Below are 6,108 nucleotides of genomic sequence, written 5' to 3'. Positions count from 1 at the left end.
GCATCATGCCATGTTTATGTGATGGTTGTTTACTATGTTGCTTGCTTCTTTCTGGGTTGCTTCTCTCGTTAGCATCGGTTCCGTTTCGGAGTTGTGAGGATCTGTTCGACTACATATGTTTGTCTTCTTCATGGACTCGTTCTTCTTCCTTGCGGGATCTCAGGCAAGATGACCATACCCTGGAAATCACTTCTAGCTTTGCTTAGTAGTTGGTCGCTCTATTGCTATGTCGTGATACCTACCACTTGCTATATAATGCCTCCCAATGCATGACAAGCCTCTGACCACCTTTCCTAGCAAACCATTGTTTGGCTATGTTACCGCTTTTGCTCAGCCCCTCTTATAGCATTGCTAGTTGTAGGTGAAGTTGAAGTTTGTTCCATGTTAGAACATGGATATGTTGGGATATCACAATATCTCTTATTTAATTAATGCATCTATATACTTGGTAAAGGGTGGAAGGCTCGGCCTTATGCCTGGTGTTTTGTTCCACTCTTGCCGCCCTAGTTTCCGTCATACCGGTGTTATGTTCCTTGATTTTGCGTTCCTTACGTGGTTGGGTGTTATGGGAACCCCTTGACAGTTCCCTTTGAATAAAACTCCTCCAGCAAGGCCCAACCTTGGTTTTAACATTTGCCATGTAAGCCTTTTTCCCTTGGGTTCTGCAGACTCAAGGGTCATCTTTATTTTAAACCCCCGGGCCAGTGCTCCTCCGAGTGTTGGTCCAAACTGGGCGATGTCCGGCGCCCCCTGGGCAACCAGGGTCTATGCCAACCTGACGTCTTGCCCATCGGGTGTGCCCTGAGAATGAGATACATGCGACTCCTATCAGGATTTGTTGGCACATCGGGCGGTCTTGCTGGTCTTGTTTTACCATTGTCGAAATGTCTTGTAACCGGGATTCCGAGACTGATCGGGTCTTCCTGGAGAAGGAATATCCTTCGTTGACCATGAGAGCTTGTGATGGGCTAAGTTGGGACACCCCTACAGGGTTTTGAACTTTCGAAAGCCCTGCCCGCGGTTATGGGCAGATGGGAATTTGTTAATATCCGGTTGTAGAGAACTTGAAACTTAACTTAATTAAAATGAATCAACCGCATGTGTAGCCATGATGGCCTCTTCTCGGCGGAGTCCGGGAAGTGAACACAGTTCTTGTGTTATGCTTGAATGTAAGTAGATTCAGGATCACTTCTTGATCACTTCTAGTTCACGATCATTGCATTGCTTCTCTTCTCGCTCTTATTTGCGTATGTTAGCCACCATATATGCTTACTGCTTGCCGCAACTCCACCTGACTACCCTTTCCTACCCTTAGGCTTAAATAGTCTTGATCTTGCGGGTGTGAGATTGCTGAGTCCTCGTGGCTCACAGATACTTCCAAACAATTGCAGGTGTCTATGATACGAGTGCAGGTGACGCAACCCAGCTCAAGTGGGAGCTCGAGGAAGATCTTGGTCGTTGTTTTGTTTCATTTCCTGTTGATCAGTAGTGGAGCCCAGTTGGGACGATTGGGGATCTAGCATTTGGGGTTGTCTTCTTTTATTTTGGTTCAGTAGTCGGACCTTGATTGTATTCTGGATGATGTATGTTTAACTTCTATATGTGTGAAGTGGCGATTGTAAGCCAACTCTTTATCCCTTTCTTATTCAGTACATGGGATTGTGTGAAGATTACCCCTCTTGCGACAAACCTACCATGCGGCTATGCCTCTAAGTCGTGCCCCAACACGTGGGAGATATAGCCGCATTGTGGGTGTTACAGTCGCCATCGTCATCATCAACCTTCCTCCATCACCAATTTCATGTTGCTCACCGCCGTGCGTGAGTAATTCCATCGTAGGCTTGCTGGACGGTGATGGGTTGGATGAGATTTATCATGTAATCGAGTTAGTTTTGTTAGGGTTTGATCCCTAGTATCCATTATGTTCTGAGATTGATGTTGCTATGACTTTGCTATGCTTAATGCTTGTCACTAGGGCCCGAGTGCCATGATTTCAGATCTGAACCTATTGTGTTTTCATGAATATATGTGAGTTCTTGATCCTATCTTGCAAGTCTATAGTCACCTATTATGTGTTATGATCCATTAACCCCGAAGTGACAATAATCGGGATACTTACCGGTGATGACCGTAGTTTGAGGAGTTCATGTTTTCACTAAGTGTTAATCTTTGTTCTGGTACTCTATTAAAAGGAGGCCTTAATATCCCTTAGTTTCCAATAGGACCCCGCTGCCACGGGAGGGTAGGACAAAAGATGGCATGCAAGTTCTTTTCCATAAGCACGTATGACTATATTCGGAATACATGCCTACATTACATTGATGAACTGGAGCTAGTTCTGTGTCACCCTATGTTATAAATATTGCATGAGGAATCACATCCGACATAATTATCCATCACTAATCCATTGTCTACAAGCTTTTGATATATTGTTCTTCGCTTATTTACTTTTCTCTTGCTACTGTTACAATCACTATAAAGCCAAAACTATTACTTTTGCTACCGTTGCCGCTATTATCATATTGCTTTGCTACTAAATATTTTGCTGCAGATATTAAGTTTCCAGGTGTGGTTGAATTGACAACTCAGCTGCTAATACCTGAGCATATTCTTTGTGTCGTGGAATTGTCACGGCAGATGTCCTTGTTGAAAGGACTTAGTCGTGAGGCCAACACATCTATATGGTAGCTTGAGAGGGGTTGAGCGGAATCGAGAGACGCAACACAAGACAAGGATTTAGATAGCTTCGGGCCCCGGGAAACATCGTCCGGTAATAGCCCTACATGCTGTTTGTGGCTAGATCTCATTATGCTCATGAGAGAGTCGCCGCATAAGCCGGCTCCCTCTTTGTGTCTAGCCCTAAAGATTGCTTTCTTGTTACTTGTCCCTCTTGGGGAGCCCTGCCCCTCCTTATATATGTGGAAGGGGCGGGTTATATGACTAGTCCTAGTAGGATTAGGATTAATCTATTACAAGTGGGGTCCTAGTCTTGCTTCTTTTGTAGGAGAATATTCCTTATGCCTTTTCTCTTAAGCCAGCCCACCATCACATGAAATGGCTTTCTGGGCCTTGGGCCTTGTCATCCATCTGACCCGCCGTCGGGGTCATCAGTAAGTCACCAAATACTTGTCGGGTCTCTGTGAGCTGCCAAGTCCAGCCGGGTCATACTTCCGGCCGGGTCATACCGCGGGGTATATCCCCGACATTAGCCCCCGGTTTAATGTGGATTTATCCATGTTAAACTGATCTGCAACATAAACACAAGAACAAATTTTACATGTTGTACTCCGGGTTAAATATTCTTGTAAGCCGGCACCTGATCATCCTTAAGTCCTTGTCATTTCCTTCTAGAAAATCCGGGTCAATAGACTATCTTCATAATCAATTTACTTGTAGAAGAAATGTTGTAAATGAATAAATAATCCATTTGATTCGGCCTTGAATGCTCTGACTTGACAAAAATATTGGTTCTGAAATATTCAACTGATATTCAGCCGGCTTGTAGATCTTGCTGAGCTATGACTTCCAAAATCACCGGGTTATAAAAACTGATAATTCCGGGTTATGATTGTTGCCAACGCTGGGTCATAATTATCGGTGACGCCGGGTCATGATTGTTTGTGACGCCGGGTCATGATTGTTTACTCAAAACTGAGAATTTGAAGATTTTTTTCTCCCTTATATCCATATTACCTGTAGCCCCCAAGTCTTGAGCAGAACAAAGTTATGGCTTTAAGACTTGCTTCAATATAAATACTGCCACTTTGAAGAAATCCATTTTGTTCATCTCAGTCACTAGTAAATACTGAATACTCCATATATATAGCCCCCTAGTGCCGGGTTGTCATGCTTGCAGCAACCTGGGACTAGTAATTGCCTGATGCTCATAAAAATTTCAACCAGTGTAGCCCCCAAGGGCCAGGTCATTTATGCAATAATGAGGAGGGACTTTGTAGATACGATCATGTAGATTTTGAGCAGCAATGTGTAGCCCCCAAGGGACGGCTTAGTAAGATAATACTGAGTTGGGACTTTATATATACTTCATTGACAATAATATCATATGATGTAACCCCCATCATGGGGCTTGAACCCACGTCCACAAGGTTAAGAGCCTTGTGCTTTTATCAACTGAGCAGTGGATCCTTCAATATAATGGACTGAGGTTTATGTACCTTGAAGTTTTGACAAGAGCAATTGGTAGCCCCCAAGGGCCTGCTCATTATAATGTGATGAGTCGGGTCTTCAATAAGGCCAGTAAAAATGACTTTGCGTTAGCCCCTAAGTGTCATGGTGCATGCTTGCAGCGACATGAGACTTGCATATTTTGATGTAATCTCAACTTGAATAATGTAGCCCCCAAGTGTCGGGTCGTAAGCCTGCAGCGACTTGGGACTATTCCTTTGTAGAATAAATCATATCCATTGATAAATAATAACCATTGCGCTGAAGCGAATTTGAAAACCTTAATCATAATACTGGTTATTGATAACCATAATAATAATAAAAATCCAGCCATGTTGGCTATTAAAGATTTGAATAATATAATCCTGTTTGGAATACTGGTTCCTGTGATATTGAATCGTACTGCCGGTTTAGGATACCAGTGCAGTAAGGGTGATAAACCAATCTTTAGAAGCCAAAACTTCCAAATGTTTATGATTGTCATATATGGCGACTTATCATCCAAAGTCAAGCCGGGTTAATCGAAACCACATATATGCTTCAGATATGAACAAAAAGGTCTCAAGACAAAACCAAAGATTGTTTTCAAAAAACTTAAGCCAAACAGAAAAAATGAGGCTTCTGATTCGAATACGATCAGTAAACCGGACCAAAAGGGGTTAATCTAGGATTCGAATACGATTATGAAGCCCCCTAGTGGTTTTGGCATTGCGCCAATCAAGAGGGTACCGACAGCTATGTTCTCTTTGGTTCGAATACGACCTATGTTTGAACAGGAAGCCCCCAAATGACCTTGAGAGTTTTTTAATGACTCTGATTCGAATACGATCAAAGTCGGACCCAAAAGGGGTTAAGCTATGATTCAAATACAATCAAGAAGCCCCCTAGTGGGTTTGGCATTGCGCCGATCAAGAGGGTACCGACAGCTATGTTCTCTTTGGTTCGAATACGACCTATGTTTAAACAGGAAGCCCCGAAATGACGTGTAACTGTGGCTATGAGACGGATCAAAGGGTAATCATAGCTTAGCTCAATAAGCCAGAAGCCCCCAAGTGATATATTTCTGAGTTGTGCTTGCCGGGTGCCTATGTTTGAGTTGTGCTGTGCAACAAACTCTCTTTGGTCCCTGTAATTTTTTCTGAAAACTCGAACTTGCGAGAGATAAATTCTTTTTAAACCGGAATTTCAAACCAGATATTGAGAGCTTCAAAGCTTTGTGGGAGACAGGTCATTCCCTCCAATGACATGGAGTTCTGGATTATTGATATTGGCCAATTTTGCCGAGTCATGCCATTGTAGCCCCCGAGTCTTAGGGCAACTCGAGGAGTTGTCTTGAGATTCTCCATATTTGACCGTGATATAACCGGTATGAGTCATTCAACAGCTCAGTGATATAATAGTCCCTTTCACAGTAGACAACTTGTCCTGCATTAGAGAACCTCACAAGACAGAATAATTGCTCTTTTAAATAAAGCAATATGTAATATAAAAATATACTGGATGAATTTCACCTGATATATTAGTCCAGAAATTATCCACCGCGGAGTTGATGATCACTAAGGTGAAGCGGCGCGGTAACCCGTGCGGACGGGCAAACTAGCCGCATCGTGTTGATGTAAAATGGTCCGTGGGGGCGGCGGCTTGCGCACACCCGTTAAGCAGCACGCAGGCGCGGTCCCGATGAGTCAATTGTAGACCAGGCTACAGGGCGGCGACTTGCATGCGCCCATCGAGCAGCGAATGGGCGTGGATGCCGTTGCATGATGATGCTAGCGCCAGCTCCATATCGGCCGTATGGCACTTATTTTTGTAATGAATAATTGTCCTGCGCAAAAATATTATCAGCCAGAGTGCTTGTTCGCAAACAGATTATTATATACAGATGAAAAAGATAGGATGGATATGACCTGATGTGATGTATTT

The sequence above is a fragment of the Triticum urartu genome, chromosome 6A (assembly GCF_056163025.1).
Source record: "Triticum urartu cultivar PI428250 chromosome 6A, HENAU_Tu73, whole genome shotgun sequence".
Lineage (NCBI taxonomy): Eukaryota > Viridiplantae > Streptophyta > Magnoliopsida > Poales > Poaceae > Triticum > Triticum urartu.
The sequence above is the reverse complement of the archived record's forward strand: the minus strand, read 5'-3'. Positions refer to the sequence as shown.